The 20098-nt window shown below is 38.9% G+C and overlaps 1 protein-coding gene across 4 annotated transcripts in view; it reads left to right on the top strand.

Annotated features, from left to right (window-relative positions):
* The first annotated feature begins 8183 nt into the window (after window positions 1–8183).
* Window positions 8184–20098, top strand: part of TIAM2 (TIAM Rac1 associated GEF 2) — a 183198-nt gene continuing 171283 nt past the window's right edge. For all 4 annotated transcript variants that reach the window (XM_070733750.1, XM_070733752.1, XM_070733751.1 and 1 more), the window contains exon 1: window positions 8184–8468. The gene's annotated coding sequence lies outside the window, so the exon portion shown is untranslated. The remainder of the gene's footprint in view (window positions 8469–20098) is intronic.

Genomic DNA, 20098 nt, shown 5'->3' on the forward strand with positions numbered 1-20098 from the left:
AGTAGATATAAAAGGTTCACAAGTGGTTAATGAGAAGCAGTTCTCATTTCCCTCTTTAAAAATGCAAGTTGTAAAAATGTGCAGGCAACTATGTGTGAAATTGCACCCCCACCCCCACCATGTGCTGACACATCTGTGTTTGCTTGTTAGCTTATTTAGATATGTGATGGTTTTGGAAAAGCGGTACATTAACCTACTAATGCATCGTGTTATTTTTTGTTCTTGTCCATGTATTTTGTTCTTGCCCTCCAAATATTTAAAATACTGCTTTCTCCTGTGCTGAGATGTGGATCATTTTTAAGGACATGGCGTTTATGAGAAAAACAGCATTTAAACTTCTTTGCAAGGAAATGAGATGCATCTTTGACAGAGATGCCTTGCAATGACGGAAGGCATGGATCCTTTTCCTCCCCTCAGTTTAAACCTTTTTAACCAGAAAGTTTTCTCATGAGTACAAATCTATTTGCACTTCATTGGAGATATGTTACAGTTGGTTTCAATTTATACAACATATTACATTGAAGAGAAGCAAATCTTCTGTTGGTCTGCAACCCCATTAGCCTCACTACATCTGGGCTATTGAAAGAAATTTGGGGAGTTAAAATCCAAACCATATGGAGGACAACATGGGGTCTACCCTAACCGTGCTCTGATATAATATGAAGCAAGCATTGGGCTTGCAGGTAGCTGGGAGTGAGATTTGGGGATTTTTACTCTACTGGGAGTCAATTTCTGTTAGTTGCACTAATAAATTTAGAAGAGTTCTAACTACTAATAATGTCTGATTTCAGCAAAGTAGCTTTGGAAACCATAATTTGAATATTACATTTTCTAAATGCAGACTAGTCCTTCCTAGATATTTTATTTATTTTATTTATTTTATTTATTTTATTTATTTTATTTATTTTATTTATTTTATTTATTTTATTTATTTTATTTATTTTATTTATTTTATTTATTTTATTTATTTTATTTATTTTATTTATTTTATTTACTTTATTTACTTTATTTTATTTATTATTTTATTTTATTTTATTTTATTTGTTTGTTAGTTAGTTAGTTAGTTAGTTAGTTAGTTAGTTAGTTCATTCAATTGGTATGCTGCCCAACTCCCAAAGGTCCTATATCCCTGATAATGAATATATATTCTGAAAAGTATAATTCTGACATAAAGAGATGTGGTTTTACGTTTTAAAGACTTTTTAAACATATATAACTATTTGTGTTATTAAAAATCTAATGGATGATGGTTTAGAAGCCCAGATCTAGAGACTGCTGAATTGCATTATACAGATACATAATATTCAGCCTTTCAGTGTACTTCTATGAAATAAAATACTTAAATTGGCACTGATTCAGGTATCTCAAGATTAGTGTGAATGCTACTAAACATAAACATTCAAAATTATGATACCGATTAATGAGTAGTCTACCATATCAGCCTCAACCCAATGCCCAAGAGTTCTAGGATATCTTTCTAAATCAAACCAAACCAAATCAAAATGGTTTATTTCTTTTTAATTAATTTAATTTAATTTAATTTATTAGATTTGTATGCCGCCCCTCTCCGGAGACTCGGAGTGGCTCACAACAATAACAACAATCCTCACAATATAGCCAAGCCTCACTTGTATGTTATGTGAATTCAGCTCATGGAGTTAGTTCTAGGAGTTGAAGTCCACAAGTCTTAAAACTGCCAAGGTTGGAGACTCCTGATTTAGAGTTCAGTTCAACTTAGGCAACTGAGTTTAGTAACCCATGTTTTAGTGTGTTACACATAGTGTGAGAATTAGGTCAATTGTCTTTTTTCACTAAAAATAAATTATTAGCTGATTTTGGTAGCTGTTTTTCATGTAACATAACAGAATTGTTTGCACTATCTTTTCCTCGCATTGTGGTTAGCAATTTAATATAGCAAACAAGTTATTTCCTTTTTGGCAATGTTGAGCAATTATTAAACTTGAAATGTTCTAATATAGGGAATTCTGTCATTTCTTTTGTTTTGTTAGGAAACAAAAAACTTGAGCTTTAACATTCTCAGGGCAAATTTATTATCAAATTTATTTGGCCATCCATCACACAGAAAGTGTATCCGGGCAGTGTACAACAATCCATTATAACAGTAAATAAGTAAAACAATCAATGCCTAAAATCAAATTATAAGAAAATACCATACAGAAAGCTAGACAAGACATTTCTCCAACAAGAACAAGAAATGACTAGGGTAAAGATCCCCACTAAGAGATATATAGTATCTTCTAAAATAATTCAATCATTGGTATGCAAAAATAAAAGTAATTATAATAAGTGACATATCACTCATAAGTTACCTAGATGACCCTAGAATGATATAAATCACTAGGGGGAGGATTCTGCCTAAGTCACCTCCAAATAAAAATAAATCCAACCCAATCCAATGGATAAGGTTTAAAATTACAGTTTTGTCATGAAAATGTAAAGTAACCAAACTATTGGCAGACTAAAAAGAAAGTATAAACTAAATACTATACTGCTAAAAAAAAAATAAAGGGAACACTCAAATAACACATTCTAGATCTGAATGAATGAAATATTCTCACTGAATATTTGAATTAATATTCTCACCGAATTAATATTATCACTGAATATTTCATTTGCATGATTCCATTTGCACAACAGCGTGTGAAATTGATTGTCAATCAGTGTTGCTTCCTAAGTGGACAGTTTGATTTCACAGAAGTTTGATTTACTTGGAGTTATATTCTGTTGTTTAAGCGTTCCATTTTTTTTTTTGAGCAGTGTATATCTGAAGCATTGAGCAAGCCAGAATTTAGGAAAAAACAACAATGAAGTCAAATTGGAGCCTAGGAAAATCCCATTAAACAATAAAAAAGTCAGATCAAACATGAAACTCAATTACCGTATATTCTTTTCTGTCCAAATGCACATGCCCATCTTCAGAGATAAAAATCAGAACTCTTTCCAAAAAAGACTGCTATTTATAGTTCAGTGATTCACTATAGATATCTACTCTGTTCTTATAACTATCCGTGTATAATTCTAGAGAATAGCAATTTCAAAAAAATTATTTACAAAAAAGTAACCTTGTAAGATTGTGGAACAACAGTTTAGTGGCAAGAAAAAATGGCAGTGTAGAAGACAGTGGAGGCAGAATCTCATCTGTACGATAGCCAGAGATATTTTTGATAAAAACTTAACTGAAATTTGATCTCATAGTGGTTACATTGAAAGCCAAAATATTTCAATGGAGAGACAGTCTTTCCCTCAACACTACACAGTGGCGGGAGTGGTTTAATGTACTATAAAAACATACATTAGGGATTATGTCATTGAGGAATGAATGCCACATTTAATCCAATCCTGCACTAGAGTTTGTTTTAGTAAACACTTCAGGATGCAGAACAAAATTGTTACATGGTTATTTTCAGATTCTTTGCTTTTACCACTGAAGATTCTATCTGGGCTCCTTTAACTTTGCCATTGTTTTGTTACATTTAGTGCACATTGACTTAGTATAACAGCTGGAAAACAGCTTCAGCAGGGGGTTGGACCCTATACATCATTATAAAGGGTTCAACCTCCTATACATCCTATACAGGTCCCTTCCAGCTCTTTTAAAATTGATATTGATTGATAAAGACCAATTTAAATGTTTCCAAATGAATCAACATGATACATTGTCACTTTTCCTTGATTTCTATTTTTCCAAGTTTCCTTTGGAGGGTTCAACTCCACATATAGCCTTCCTGTGAGCAAATATAATAAAGAACTCTGAGCCTGCAGGAATGGACTAATCAACAATATTGTAATTCCAATTTCAAGTGCTTATGCTGACTAATTGGGAATGGCAGCCTCTTCAAATTTGGAAGACACACTGGCCCTACATAAATTTGGAATCTTGATCAGGGGTCTCCAACCTTGGCAACTTTAAGACTTGTGAACTTCAACTTCCAGAATTCTTTTGCTTTGCTGGCTGAAGAATTCTGGGGGTTGAAGTCCACAAGCCTTAAAGTTGCCAAGGTTGCAGACCCATGATTTTGATTAAAAGGGTGCACTGGACAAAAGCCTAAAGTAGATGTATAGTACTAGTTCTATAATATATAGACTAGTGCTAATTTGACAGTAAAAGTTGCTCCAAGGTTGCCTGTCATGCATAATCACAAAAAAGGCATAGCTGTTATTAAAAAGCCCCTCAAGACAGAGATAACCAGGTGGCATGAATAAATCCTTGACTGACAAATATTTAGCCACTGTTCAAAGTTACACTGAAAAACAGTCGCTTATGACCAGTCTTTATAGGTATGATCTGGTATGTATTTACAACAGTTGCAGTGTTCCATGATTCACACAATTGCCATCTGCAATTTCCCAGATGGCTTCTGACAAGCAAAGTGAAGGGAAGAGGCCAGCTTAGCTTAGCAACTGTGTGACTCACTTAATAGTGGTAGTTACAATGATTTGCTTAATGATGGCAAAAAGGTAATAAAAATCAGGCAAGAGTCACTTAATAACAGCTTTGCTTAGCAATTCAAATTCTGGTCCTAATTATAGTCTTAGACTTAGAGGACTACCTGTATTTATGTTAGCTATGCAGAATGTTTTATCCTGTTGTGCTATTACAGCTAGTTTATAAAACAATTTGTTCTAAGGATCCATCTAGTGTTTTGACTTTCATTGTGTTGCAAACTAATCCATAGTTAAGTAAGAGTTTATATAGCAACTAAGAGTTTTATCCATAGTCTATGATTATGCAACCTACTAAGCTAACATGTGGCTAGTCTATGGTTTATTGTGCATAAATTCAGCTAACTACCCTATTTCTCAGAATATAAGACACACCTTTCCCCCTCTACAAGAGGGTGGAAATGTCAGTGCATCTTATATACAAAATACAGCCATTTTTGGCCTCCCATTTTTGCAAAAAAAAAAAAATGCCCCCATTTTTCACAAAAATGGGGTGCGCCAGAGGGTTTGGGAGGCCTGCAGATTGCTCCTGGGGGCTGGGGGAAGACAAAAACACCCCCATTTTATGAAAAACAGGCCAGTATTTGCAAGAGGGTTTGGGAGGCTTGCAGAGTGCTCTAGGGAGCCAGGGAGGACAAAAACCGTTTTTTCTTATCTCTTTGAAATTTTGGTGCATCTTATAGTCTGAAAACTATGGTAGGTTGATTCAGCAAATCATGATTAAATAAGCAATGGGTTATCTTTACATTAATCATACAAAGTCCTGCTTTCAGATATACAAGTTAGCAGACACACCATGCTTGCAAAAACAATAAACTGCAAGCCTCAATTTAAATAATGATAATAATAATGATAATAATGATGATAATGGTAATGGTAATGATAATAATAATAATGGTAATGATAATAATAATAATAATAATAATAATAATAACAACAACAACAACAACAATAATAATAATAATAATAATAATAATAATTTATTAGATTTGTAGGTCATCCCTCTCTGTAGACTGGGGCGGCTCACAACAAAATAGTGACAGTGTAACAAATCTAATACCGTGTTTCCCCGATAGTAAGACCCCCCCAATTGTAAGACATATGGGGGGTTTCAGGGGGGTTGGCTAATATAAGCCATACCCCGAAAGTAAGACATATGTCTTACTTTCGGGGAAACACGGTACTAAAAGCGAGGGAGGCGTCGGAGCAGTTCGCGGCGCGGATAAGGACTCCTCGGCCGGCAGAGGAAGCGCGGCGGCGGCAGCAGGCTCCGGAGGGAGCTCGGGCGGTGGCGAGAAGACGGGATTCCGGGTGCCGAGCGCCACCTGCCCGCCGTTCATGCCAAGGACAGGCACCCCCAGTTCCAGCACCTCGGCCTGCTCGCCCAGCCTCTTGCCCGGCGGGAAGAGCAAAGGCGGCGGCGGGAGTAGTGGAGGCGAGGCGGAGAAGGCGGAGAAGAAAGAAGCGGCGGATAGCTGGCGAGGCGCCGACTAGAGGGCTGGACCCCGCCGCTTTGCCGCCGGGAAAGGCGACGAAAGGGGCTATCGGGTCCCTTCCAATTGCCTGGCCGGCGTCGCCTTAGTCAGCAGCGGAAAAGCAAAGGAAGCAGCAGGAGAAGCGAAGTTCTTGAATGATGGTGGCGGCCCTTGATCGCAGCCGATGAGGTTCGGCTTTCTTCGCTTCTCCTGCTGCTTCCTTTGCTTTTCCGCTGCTGACTAAGGCGACGCCAGCCGGGCAATTGGAAGGGACCCGATAGCCCTTTTCGTCGCCTTTCCTGCCGGGCAAGAGGCAAAGGCGGCGGCGGGGTCCAGCCCTCTAGCCGGCGCCTCGCCAGCTATCCGCCGCTTCTTTCTTCTCCGCCTCGCCTCCACTACTCCCGCCGCCGCCTTTGCTCTCCCCGCCGGGAAAGGCGACCAAAAGGGCTATCGGGTACCTTCCAATTGCCCGGCCGGCGTCGCCTTAGTCAGCAGCGGAAAAGCAAAGGAAGCAGCAGGAGAAGCGAAGAAAGCCGATCCTCATCGGCTGCGATCAAGGGCCGCCGCCACCATTCAAGAACTTCTGCGAAAGACGCAGGAGCGGCGGCGATGGCGGAACGCTGCTTGAACCGCCCCCGCCTTCTGCTTAAAACCCTCGGTTCGTGCCTTTCCTGCCCGCCTCCACTCACCCGCGCTTCTGCCACTTCTAGATTTTATTTATTACATATTTTAAAATAAGAAATTAAAAAATTGCCCAGGACAATATAAGACATACCCCCAAAGTAAGACACAGTGGGGCTTTGGGGGGTAAAAAGATTGTAAGACACTGCCTTACTATCGGGGAAACACGGTATTAAAAACATTAAAGTCATTTTAAAAGCAAAGACTTTGACTTTGGCAGACTTTTCTTCCCTCCCCTGACCATGATAATTAAAGTGGTTTGGTTCGATCACATAGCACAAGCTAACATGCAAGCTTACTATCTATGGAGATTCTGTCATGGGGTCTGCAACAAGCCTGCAATGTTGTCCCAAAGGGACTTTTTCAAGAGCCAACTGGACTTTCTAGTTTTTCTTTAAAGATGTTTGGATGTTTGAAGCCAAACGTCTTCAAAGAAAAAACATCTTAGGATGGTTATATGTTTATCCCAGGCATGTTTAAATTCAGTTACTATGGATGTACCAACCATGTCTGCTGGAAGTTTGTTCCAAGCATCTACTACTCTTTCAGTAAAATATTTTCTCACGTGGCTTCTGATCTTTTCCCCAACTAACCTCAAGATTGTGCCTCCTTGTTCTTGTGTTCACTTTCCTATTAAAAGCACTCCCCTCCTGAACCTTATTTAAGCCTTTAACATATTTAAATGTTTCAATCCCTTCTGTCCTCCAGAGTCCAGACTATAAAGATTGAGTTCATTAAGTCTTTCCTGATAAGTTTTATGCTTAAGACCTTCCACCATTTTTGTAGCCTGTCTTTGGACCCGTTCAATTTTATCAATATCTTTTTGTAGGTGAGGTCTCCAGAACTGAACACAGTATTCCAAATGTCTTCTCACCAGCGCTCTAGAAAGCGGGATCACAATCTCCCTCTTCCGGCTTGTTATACCTCTAGCTATGCAGCCAAGCATCCTACTTGCTTTCCCCCCATCCATCCATCCATCCATCCATCCATCCATCCATATATATAGTGAAGGGCTACCACATTTTTACTTCCACACTGTGGGTATGGCTTATGCAGGACGCATTTTCTTTTAACATCTTTCTGTGCAAATTGGGTGCTCTGGGATAGAGCTCCATTTTTGCTATCCCCCCCCCCCGTCCGGGCAGTAGTCCACCCCTGCATACATACAGTACATACATACAAGCAAAAGTCTAAATGCTACTGTAGATTTTTGTAAAAAAATATTTTAAGAAGGGAGAAGATACTGGGGGATTTAACTTGGAATCTTCCGGGTGCAGAACAGGTACTTTCCGCATTCGTTTTGTTTTATCTGGTCATTCCGCCGGAATAAAATCTCAATTTTACACCCCCTTTGCTCCTGTTAAGAAAGGCTGGCTGACCCAATCCGGGCGGAGGACGAGGAAAGGCCGGCTATCTTTAACGCAGCCGCAAGGAAGCACAAAGGAAGGAGCGCGGAGACGTGGTGTGTCTGTCTGGGGGAGCGTGTAGGCCCACTCTCGCAAGCTCCTTCCCTCCCCCCTCGCGCCGCCCGTGAAAAGGGGCGAGGCGGAGCAGGAGCGCTTCAGAGGGAGAGAGGAGGAGGAGGCTCGCTCTTGTCAGAAGCGACGGCGCGAGAGCCGAGCCCGCCTGGGAGGAGTCGGTCCTTCGAGCAAAACTTCACAGGCTCGAGGGCGACTGCCTTCCCTCCCGCCGTTCGGTTGCAAGGAGCCGGAGGCTTCGGAGCAGCAACCCTCTTCACCGCGGTGGGCTTGGCTCAGCTTGGTTGGGTTTGGGCTTCTACCACCCCGGAGAGAGAGAGAGACACACACTCGGGGCTGAGAACGCGGCGTCCTCTCCACCGGCCGAGCGGTAGGTCAAAGCGGAGCGTGGGTCTGAGGGGACGGCGTGCTGCCTTTTTGGCCCTCAGGCGCGCCTCAGGGCGCGGGGCGCCCCCTGCAGGCGCGCGGACCGCGGGGCTGCCTGTAGTAGAAACTTTGGGGATCGAAGTCGAGGGCTGCGTAAAAGGGGCGAGTCTCTTAAAGCCCGTTAAGGCGCGGCAGGCGGGCGGCGTCCTTGTTTTGTGGTCCAACTAAGGTAAGGCAGTATTCAAACTCAAAAAGAGTTGCCTGTGGCTGGGTTCACCTAATTGTGATTTAGTTATTTTAGGGACATGTGTAAACCCAGTTTGAAGGAAGGTTTGGTCGCCTTTCTTTTTCTCCAGAGTGTTTCTCTGCGGCCAGAAATTCAGCGAGGTGGATGGACTTGGAGAAAGTTGAGCTACCGTAAAAGTGACCGTGTTAAGTTACTTTGTTCTCCTTTTGCTGCGGGAAGCCATAGTTCCGCCGAAAAGCGACCGGGTTATTTAAAAATGTTTATTTTTCTCTCTCCTGCTTCTGTATTCTCCGCGTTGCTGGGTGTGTGTGTCCCCAAAGGTGCTTTTCAAAAGGCACCTGGACTTCCTTGGTTTCCGCCCCCCCTCCCGAAAACCTTTCGCTTTTCATCCAAGAACGGAAGAAGCTGCTTGGAGCGAAACGTTTTCAAGGGGGGAAAAAAAGACCCCACAAAAGTTCAGGTGCCTTTTGAAAAGCACCTTTGGGACAAACGTGCCCTGGGTGGTTGAGAATTTCCATAGGGTTGGGTGTGTTCGTGGCTGTGTGTTCGTTCATTTAGACCAGTGTTTCCCAACCTTGGCAACTTGAAGATTTTTGGACTTCAACTCCCAGAATTCCCCAGCCAGCGAATGCTGGCTGGGGAATTCTGGGAGTTGAAGTCAAAATATCTTCAAATTGCCAAGGTTGGGAAACACTGATTTAGACTGCCTTCTTGAATGGCAGGAATATTAATGTCCATATTTAATAATACCATCATTGTGTTACTCTTGTGTCTTTGCGTTGGACAGAACTTGAATAATCCTCTTCATAAACCTCACCACATTTCCAAGTTGTGTGCAGGGCAAAACAAAGGTTTAGGAGCACAGGATCCTCCTGAATTTCTACAATGGCAGTGACTTACTTCCCTCCCCATAGTTAGCTTGACTAAATACTTCACATAGTACAAGCTAGCATTGTAGGCTTGTTTTACGCGACATAATTTGCACTACACATAGACTTGGCTAGCTTCTCTTTCCTGTTCTGTGTGAACTAATTATTCTTCCTTCAACAGTCCTGGGGGGGGGGGGATATATACAGTAAATCCAAATAATAATAACAACAGCAACATCTGCATATTATTTAATGCCTGAGTTAAAATCCTGCCTTTTAAAAGATTATAATCTAAAGGTAATTCCTTTTCACTTCTCCTAGTTTGTGATGTATTGGAGATCTTTGGCATTGGACCAGTATAATGAATAATAGCAGTTTAGAAATACATTTTATTTAATTTATCTGTACAGTTTATACTGTTGTGCATCTGCTTGCATATGTGGTGAAACATTCATGTGCCGATGTGCACAGGGCAGACATACTTTGCATTTAATTTCTGCAGTGATTTTACACTATCTTGACTGGTAACTTCTGGTTATCATTGTTTCAAGCAAGGCATTCGGTCTCCCAGAGTGCCTGGTTAATTTCACGGCAGCCTTTTTGTCAGAAAATATCCAAGAAGATACTAAAAATAAGCCTGTTGTTATGAAAATGTTTCTGAACTTTTGCTGCTGGGAAATCCTCGGTGCCTGAACTGTACAAATACTGATTCACGGGGTATCTAGTTTACATTGGCTTGTAAATATTTTTCTTACTGCAGTTTATAATGGTTCCCTTGTGTGGTGGGTACTCCAAAAGCAAGTGAAAAGGAAAGAGAGATACTATTTAGTAATCTTTAGGTCTTCCCTAGAATTGTCCATGTGTTTTTCCTTATCAAAGATTGATTGAGTTTGTTTTTATGGACTTGAATGCAGTTGAAAAGTGGATTGTTTGCTTGGTTTATGGTATTTAACTCGGTTTTCTTTGTCTTTGGTATTGTATTTGTATTTGGCACAATTGTTTATAATTTCCAAATTGTGATACACAGTAACAGGGGTGTGTTTGTATGTGGGCTTGTAAGACAAAGAAAATGTATGTATACACCCAAAACACATGTCTTAGAACTCATTTCTCACTGTCTCTGGTGGTTGAGAGGAATAAATAATTCTTCATTGGGGGCATAGAAAATAACCAAATGTTCAAGGTACATGAGATTAAAAAATGCAAATTATCTCAGGAATGTAGTTAATTATAAGTACTCTAAGAGGGATGATTGTATTTTTCAGATGTTTCTCTTAAACAGAGGAGACATTAACATACTTAGTAGATGATGGCGACAAAGAACATTTACTTTTATGTATTGTTATAGTCTCATATAACATCTCCTGATTTAGTATAATATAAACTCTAGATACCTGGAACAAAAAGATAAGCATGGATTTATTTAGCACACAGATTGAAGCTGGCTCCTGAAGGTTGCAATGCAGATATAGATTCTGCATAAATATAGTACATATAAACTAATCTGATTCCCTGGTACCTCCGAGCACTTGGTGATGCTTTTATTATTTAAGGCATCTGATGTTGGGCCAGAGTGATTATTCACATGTCAGTGTCTCTATTCCCATCTGTCTTCTACTAAGATTGATGGCTCTCTTTCTTCTTGCCCCCATAGTTGGCAATTCACCAGGAACCGCTTCTCATAATCTGTTCTGATTTTTGGACTCCTGCTACTTGTATACATTAACATGTTTACAAATAAAGTATATTATTTCTTATTTGTTAAAACATAGAGTCATGCAGTTACTGCAAGACTAATGTCACATGTATACTTTATTCCCTTTTGGATAAGCAACTTTTGCAAAATATAGAAATAAATTGATGGTCTTATTTTCATCCTTTTTCTAACCTATTTTTTCCTTTCTTCCTTTCTTTCTCACTTTGCTTTCTTTATCTTACTTAGTTTCTTTTTTTTTCTTTTTTTCTCCTCTCTACTTTGTTAAACCAAAAATCAACTTCATATGATGGGAAAATTTCGAAATATTTCTTTTAATATTTTAATTATGTATTTGCATACTTATTACTTACTATTGTGGAAGGTGTACTTCTTATCCCAACATTCTGTTAATACTGTATTGTTATATCAATCCGTTTTGATCCATTTTTCTCCATCTACCTTCTCCCCCCTTTTTTTCTTTTCCCTTTTTTTAATGTACAGTATAATTAATAAATATTATTTATAAAAAAAGAAATAAATTGCAATTTAAGGAAAGTAGAGGCATTAAAGTAAATAAATCCTAATAGTTTAATTTTTATACAATAAATAAATGCATGTGCAACTCTGGGTATCAGTGCTCGTCTCTGTTTCTTAGTCGAAGGGGACAGTGTTGTCCAAAGATGCTTCCATGGTCATGTGGCCAACATGATTGTATGTTGGGGACATGGAATGCAGTTACTTTCCCATAAGTGGTACCTATTTATCTACTCACATTTGCATGCTTTTGAACTTCAAGATTGAAGAAGAGCTCATCTCGTTGTGTGGTACTTGGGTCTTCAGTTACAACCTTCCAGTCAACAAGTTTTCATATAGGCTTTATAAATTGGTTGTTTTGTAGCTTATTTTATACAGTATTTTTAATCTGCTTTTGGCTATCCAGAATCACTGTGGGCAGTATAAAAGCTGCAGTGGCGCAACGGTTAAAATGGAATACTACAGGCTACTTCTGCTGATCACCAGCTGCTAGCAGTTTGTCAGTTCAGGTCTCACTGGCTCAAGGTTATCAGCCTTCCATCTTTCCTAGGTCGGTAAAATGAGGAGCCAGATTGTTGGGGCATCAGTATGTTGACTCTGTAAACCACTTAGAGAAACTCCTTGTTTCCATTCATATTAATATACTATTTCCCATGTAAAGTTCTCATTACAATACACATTCTTTATTTGTCTATAGAAATTATTATAAAATATATGCTCTCTTCTACATAATAGTATGGGAAGAAGCTAATATTAAAAAAAAGGTTTTGAATGTAGGGATTGTAATACTGTAATTGCTACATGCTGACAGTGAGACGTTGCTAAGAATTATCTGTTAATTGTCAGTACTGTAGTTTTACTAGGTTTGTTTTCTAATATATTAATTAAAAGTGAGTTTATTTGTAGTGGGTAGCATCATAAAAACAAGTGTACTTATTAGAAAAATGAGAGAGTTTTAAGCCGTGTGACAACAATGGACCATAAAAGAGTTAGTTTTGGCATCCCAAAGGGGAAATGATTAATGCATTGAATTGACCTTTCACCAAGGGGATTGATAGGAAGGGCTTATTTTCCCAGTTTTGTACATGGAACAGAGTGACACAATGCATGGATACTTAATTAGCTTATTTCTTAGAAACATGCAGAAGGTTCTATGTAAGTAATGCAAGGCAGAAAAATGGGCCATTGGGCCTGCTTCTGCAGGGCAATACTCAACAAAGGAAATCCAAAAAAGGATCAATGTTTTTTTCCAAGGCTCTCATGTAGAAGCATAACATCTTATGATCCCGCTACATAGCGTGCAGGTGAGACCACATTTGGAATACTGTGTTCAGTTCTGGAGACCTCACCTACAAAAAGATACTGACAAAATTGAACGGATCCAAAGACGGGCTACAAGAATGGTGGAAGGTCTTAAGCATAAAACGTATCAGGAAAGACTTCATGAACTCAATCTGTATAGTCTGGATGACAGAAGGAAAATGGGGGACATGATAGAAACATTTAAATATGTTAAAGGGTTAAATAAGGTCCAGGAGGGAAGTGTTTTTAATAGGAAAGTGAACACAAGAACAAGGGGACACAATCTGAAGTCAGTTGGGGGAAAGATCAAAAGCAACATGAGAAAATATTATTTTACTGAAAGAGTAGTAGATCCTTGGAACAAACTTCCAGCAGACGTGGTTGGTAAATCCACAGTAACTGAATTTAAACATGCCTGGGATAAACATATATCCATCCTAAGATAAAATACAGAAAATAGTATAAGGGCAGACTAGATGGACCACGAGGTCTTTTTCTGCCGTCAGACTTCTATGTTTCTATGTTTCTATCTCAGGCTGGTTGTCGAGATTGCATAGTATTTTTTAGAACATGGTAATTCCTAACAGCTACAAGGTTTACCAAAATGATAACATTGCTAAAGCATGTCTATGGAAATTCTCAATTATCCAGAATATGGTTGCGCCAAAAGTGCTTTTTCAGAAGGCAACTGGACTTGCTTTGTTTTGCTTGAAGAAATTTCATTTCTCATTTCCAAAGCATCCTGTTTCATTTTCCGCATCCTCAATTCAATTTTCAAAGCATCCTGGGTGCCTATTGCTAAGATCTATAAACTAGAGCATTGCCAAGTATTTTAATTGACAATAGTTCGGTATTTTATAAGAAAGGTTTTTACTCCTAATCCCTTTCTAGCAATTTTATTTTTTTCTGGGATCCAACCAGTATAAATATGTCAGAGGAACTTCAGAGGAAGAAATTTCATTTATTTGGTGTTATTTGTGGCTGTATGGTATGGAAAATGTAAAAACAAAACCTGCTCATATACTAATAATGCAGTGCCAAGAAAAGAGCATTTAAAATATTTACTTTTATGTGCTGTTATGGTCTTATATAACATATCCTGGTGTGTAGTATATAATGTGGATTCTCTAGATACCTGTAACAAACATTGACATAAGTAGCTATAAATCCCCTGCCAGGTGAGTCTCCATTGCATATTCAAACCATGGTGGTCTCCATATGGATGGAATTATTGTCTTGTCTTCTTTCGCTCATTTACCTGCCCTTAATTGAGTCAAAGTGGAGAATTCCAGATGAATAATAGTTGATTGTTTTATTCAAATGTTTGGACTGAAAGCAAGGCATCTAGGTTTGGATATATGGGTAGGATATATTGATTTTAAAGAATTAAAAAGCAGTGTTTCAAGCTGTTTAACCTGTTTAGTCTCTTATATAAATAAACTGTAAATTAGTTGACAGTTTACAAGAACTTTTGTTTGCATACATTGTCTATTCAAACGGAAATTCTTACTCTATACAGATGGAGGATGATGGGGAGAAGGAACATATTTTTTATAATTAATTCAATCTGTTCACATCATTAGATCATCAGAAATGTATATGTTTCTTTTAAATAACAGAAATCCTGGAATAACAGAAATTTTGTAAGCTAACCCTATTAAAACAAGAGAATGGGTAGCATTGGCATGTGGATTGAATATATATTATGCCTAATAATTAACTTTTATATATTCATAAAATGATTATTGACAATCAAATGTTTGGAAATGTATTAATTGTAAACTGAAATGATAAACATTTTAATTTATTTATTTATTTATTCAATTTATTTTTATTTATTCAATTTTTATGCCGCCCTTCTCCTTAGACTCAGGGTGGCTTACAACATGTTAGCAATAGCACTTTTTAACAGAGCCAGCATATTGCCCCCCACAATCCGGATCCTCATTTTACCCACCTCGGAAGGATGGAAGGCTGAGTCAACCTTGAGCCGGTGATGAGATTTGAACTGCTGACCTTCAGATCTACAGTCAGCTTCAGTGGCCTGCAGTACAGCACTCTACCTGCTGCGCCACTCCGGCTCCAATCGAAGGCCCTTATATTTTCATTACATATGCTAATAGCCTCTTTTGTAACCAATCCTTTCCTGTCCATACGAAATAGATTTTTTATGTTCTTAGAAGACTGCCTATCCTGTGGTATATGAATACATTGTATGCTTGATAGCTGCAAGAAATAAACCTATAATTAATTTTATAAAATTACGGTTTAAGTGATTCATTCACCACAATATGAGGAACTGTATTAAGGAATTGCAGCATTAGAAAGGTTGAGAACCACTGCTTAGTAAATGAACAAATGTACAATAAATGTATTTTTCCCCATTCATGCATTTCTCAGTGTCCTGCTGAAGAACAAAATATGGTGGCATATATCCATGGACTGTATTTTCCAAAGTTTACTCATTACCATTACCCTTACCCTTTTAATCAGGGCTGCTTAATAAGCCATTTTTATATTAAAATGTGTATTGTATTTGAATTACTGTGTGATGGAATAGTAAAAGCATTCTTCCAGTCATTTGATACAGGTTCATTTTTCACACATTAGTTAATAAAAGGCCACACAATCCTTAAGGGAACTACATCCACATTTTAATCTTTCTTACTTTATAGCCCTACATCTAATGAAAAGGTTAAAAAGCATGCATCTTAATACAGATTTCTTATTTGGGAGTTGTTTTCTGCAATTGTTTATCAGCGTATGTAACTCAATCAGTGCAAAGGAGAATGAAGTTTGCTAGTTGCTTATATATTTGTATATTCTGATAGTGCTGATTGGACTATGGCTTCTTCTTTGATCTTTAATTAACATTGTTCCTTTCATGATTGTTTATCTATTTACACAGGCAGCAAACTCTTTTCTGCCATGCATTGATGATGTTATATCTAGCCTAGTAATGAAATATCTGCAGGAAAAAAAACCTAAGCTTGGAGAAGGTCAGAGACCCAGAAATTTAAAATATGCATATAGTATAGGGATTCTACTATTGGAGATTCTTTAATATTAAATTTCTACAGTAGTTGAAAAGATTTCAAGATGGATATCTTGGGCCAATATCATGTATGAAACATATTTCTGAATATGGTTTTCTTAGTTAAAGTTACGTCTGAAAAAGATTTATATGTGGGGGCATTGATGCTGTCTGAGTTTGGTTGTTTTCTTGTAGTGTGATAAAGTTTGAGTTCATAATTTTTTGATATTTTATCTATGTATCAAGTACAGTTAAAGGCAACTTTGAAAGCCACATGAGTGCAATGTATTTATTTTTAGAAGATTGAAAGATTGATTAACATACCTTTGTTTGAATAAATTAATATATGTAATATAAAGCACACACATGATAGTAGATTAGTGTTAAATGACTGGTTCTTTGTTTAATTTGATCAATTATTATCTGTGTTCAGTATTCTCAATTTACATTAGAAGCTGCAATTGGTATTCTGAGATTTTTCTTCTATTTCCCTGAACTATAACCCATACATACCATATGCCAATTGGCTGCCAATTGGTTTCCGGCCTCAGTTCAAAGTGTTGGTTATGACCTATAAAGCCCTACATGGCATTAGACCAGATTACTTGCAGGATTGCCTACTGCCATATGAATCCCAACGACTGGTTAGGTCGTACAGAGTCAGCCTTCTCCAGGTCCCGTCAACTAGACAATTTGGCGGGAACTAGGGGAAGAGCCTTCTCTGTGGGGGCCCGGCCCTCTGGAATCAGCTCCCCCTGGAGATTCGTACCGCCTCCACCCTCCTCGCCTTTTGTAAGAGTCTTAAGACTCATTTATGTCATCAGGCTTGGGCCAATTAGTTCTTAACCCCTGGCCAACGAATGATTGTACGATTGCTGTACGAATGGGTGTGATTGATTTTTAATTCAATTAGGGATTTTAGATTGCTTTGTAATTTTAATTAATTGGATTGATTCTATTGTAATTTACTGGTTTTATTATATGTTGTAAGCCGCCCTGAGTCTTTGGAGACGGGCAGCATAGAAATCAAATCAGTAAGTAAGTAAGTATTTTCACATCTACATCTTTCCCCTTTAACATATATCTTTATGCTGATATAAGACAGATCCAACTGTTCTCTTGGCACAGGAATTATATAGCATATTGGTTTATGCCTACAATTGCTCATTGTATATAACATAAAACAGTATGAAGTAATGAGGAATATTGATTGTGATTTAGTATGTAGGTGGTCTTATTTAATAAACTTGTTCAGCAACTGTTTTAATATATGATGGCATTGAATTGACAATTACAGTCGATCTTTATACTCATGATTGTTCCAGGTCCTCTGTTTACATAAACTTGATCTGAGTTCTTGGCATCTCTCTCGTAATCACAATATTATAGAAGCCCATAGTCACATGGTTGGGATTTGCAACCTTCCCCGTTCCAATATGCAAAATCAATGGGAAAGCCAGCAAAGTCTCAAGTCATGGTTAGGTAAGGTCTTTGCTTAAGGATGGCAACTAGGCCCATTGGAACTGCTGCCGCTAAATGGCACAATCACATATTTTTTTAACTTTCAATCACATCACTTAATAGTGGGGTTTCCTGTCTCAGTCCCATTGAGGTGGGTTGACAGGCTATCCAAATCATTTTCATAAATCACTTTCTTGATATGTACTCAATATGTATTTACAATTTTTTCTTGCCTTGCAGCAGATCTTTGTATTTAAAAACCACCCTCTACAGGTGAAATTAAAAAAAATTAGAGTATCATGCAAACTTTCATTTATTTCAGTAATGTAACTTAAAAGGTGAAATGTAATATATGAGAGATACTCATAACATGCAAGGCAAGATAGTTCAAGCTGTGATTTGTCATAATTGTGATGATTATGGGGTACAGCTCATGAAAACCCCAAATCCCCCATCTCAGAATATTAAAATATTATATGTGATCAGTTAAAAAAAAGAATTGTACATAGATCAATATCGGACCTCTAAAAAGTATAAGCATGCATATGTACTCAATACTTCCTTTGGACCCCTTTTGCAGGAAGTACTGCCTCAATGTGGTGTGGCATGAACACTATCAGCCTGTGGCACTGCTGAGGTGTTATGGAAGACCAGGATGCTTCAACAGCGTCCTTCAGCTGTTCTGCATTGTTCGGTCTGATGTCTTTCATCTTTCTCTTGGCAGTGCTCCATAGATTCTCTATGGCAGTGATGGTGAACCTTTTTTTCCTCGGGTGCCGAAAGAGCGTGGGCACCCACAGCCATAATTCAATGCCTGGGGAGGGTGAAAATAGCCTCCCTCGCCCCAGGAGGCCCTCTCGAGGCCAGAAAGGGCCTGTTTCCCAACTTCTGGTGGACCCAGTAGACTCGTGTTTCACCCTCTCCAGACTCCAAAGGCTTCCCTGGAGCCCGGGGAAGGTATAAAAATGCCATTCCCCATCTCTCTGGAGGATCTCTGGAAGCCAAAAATGTTCTCCCAGAGCCTCTGTGTGAGCCAAATATCAGCTGGCCGGCATACACATGCACATTGGAGTTGAGCTAGGGCAATGGCTCGCGTACCAGCAGATATGGCCCCGCATGCCACCTGTGACACCCATGCCATAGGTTCGCCATCACTGCTCTATGGGGTTCATGTCTGGACATTCAAGGACAGTAATCCCATGGTCATTGAACCAGGTTTTGATGCTTTTGGCAGCATGGGCAGGTGCCAAGACCTGCTGGAAAACTTAATAAAGCTCATATGTGGATGGAAGCATGGAGTGCTCCAAAATCTCTTGGTAGAGGGCTACGTTGACCCTGGACTTAATGAAGCACCATGGACCAACACCAGCAGATGACGTGGCTCCCCAAATCAACACAGATTGTGGAAATTTTACACTGGATCTCAAGCATCTTGCAGTGTGTGCCTCTTCATTCTTCCTCCATACTCTGGGCCCTTGGTTTCCAAATGAGATGGAAAAGTTCCCATGTGTGTTGATTTGGGGTGTTGTATTTTGGGACCCAAGAAACATGTGTTCTCTGTCATAGCACTGATTTCCATCACACTGAAATCCACCTGACTGCATCCTGTTGGTGTTCTGTAAAGTCTTGAAGATCCCCAGTCTTGAGTTTAGATGGATGAGACTTCTTGTTAAACATATCTTTATTTTTTCTTATAATGGTATAGATTGATTGATTGATTGATTGATTCATTCATTCATTCAATTTTTATGCCGCCCTTCTCCTTAGACTCAGAGCGGCTTACAACATGTTAGCAATAGCACTTTTTAACAGAGTCAGCATATTGCCCCCACAATCCGGATCCTCATTTTACCCACCTTGGAAAGATGGAAGGCTGAGTCAACCTTGAACCGGTGATGAGATTTGAACCGCTGATCTACAGATCTACAGTCAGCTTTAGTGGTGAGGAAATGCACGCATGCGCAAGATTTTGGCAATTTTTTGTGCTTTTGCGCATACACAGAAGGAAAAAAATTGATGAAATCTTGCATGCACACAAATGTACTCTCACAAGATTTTGCTTCCTGAATTGATGAGATTTGAGCCGATGATGAGATTTGAACCGCTGATCTGCAGATTTACAGTGAGCTTCAGTGGTCTGCAGTGCAGTACTCTACTGCTGCGCCACCACGGCTTACTCTGAATCCCATCTTATTCTGTTTTGTATAGTGCTTGTGAGCCACACAGAGTCATTGAATTAGGTGCAGCGTAAATTGAAATTAAAAAAAAATGGATTGGAAGCTCAGCCATATTGTAAGGAAAAAAGATGGAAGCATCTGCCCCCCCCCCCCGAAACACCAAGTTGTACATACAGTATATGCATACACAGGTCATTACAGTGATACCTTGTCTTACAAACTTAATTGGTTCCGGGATGAGGTTCTTAAGGTGAAAGGTTTGTAAGACGAAACAATGTTTCCCATAGGAATGTTCCCATAGGAATCAATGGAAA

The sequence above is a fragment of the Erythrolamprus reginae genome, chromosome 1 (assembly GCF_031021105.1).
Source record: "Erythrolamprus reginae isolate rEryReg1 chromosome 1, rEryReg1.hap1, whole genome shotgun sequence".
Classification (NCBI taxonomy): domain Eukaryota; kingdom Metazoa; phylum Chordata; class Lepidosauria; order Squamata; family Dipsadidae; genus Erythrolamprus; species Erythrolamprus reginae.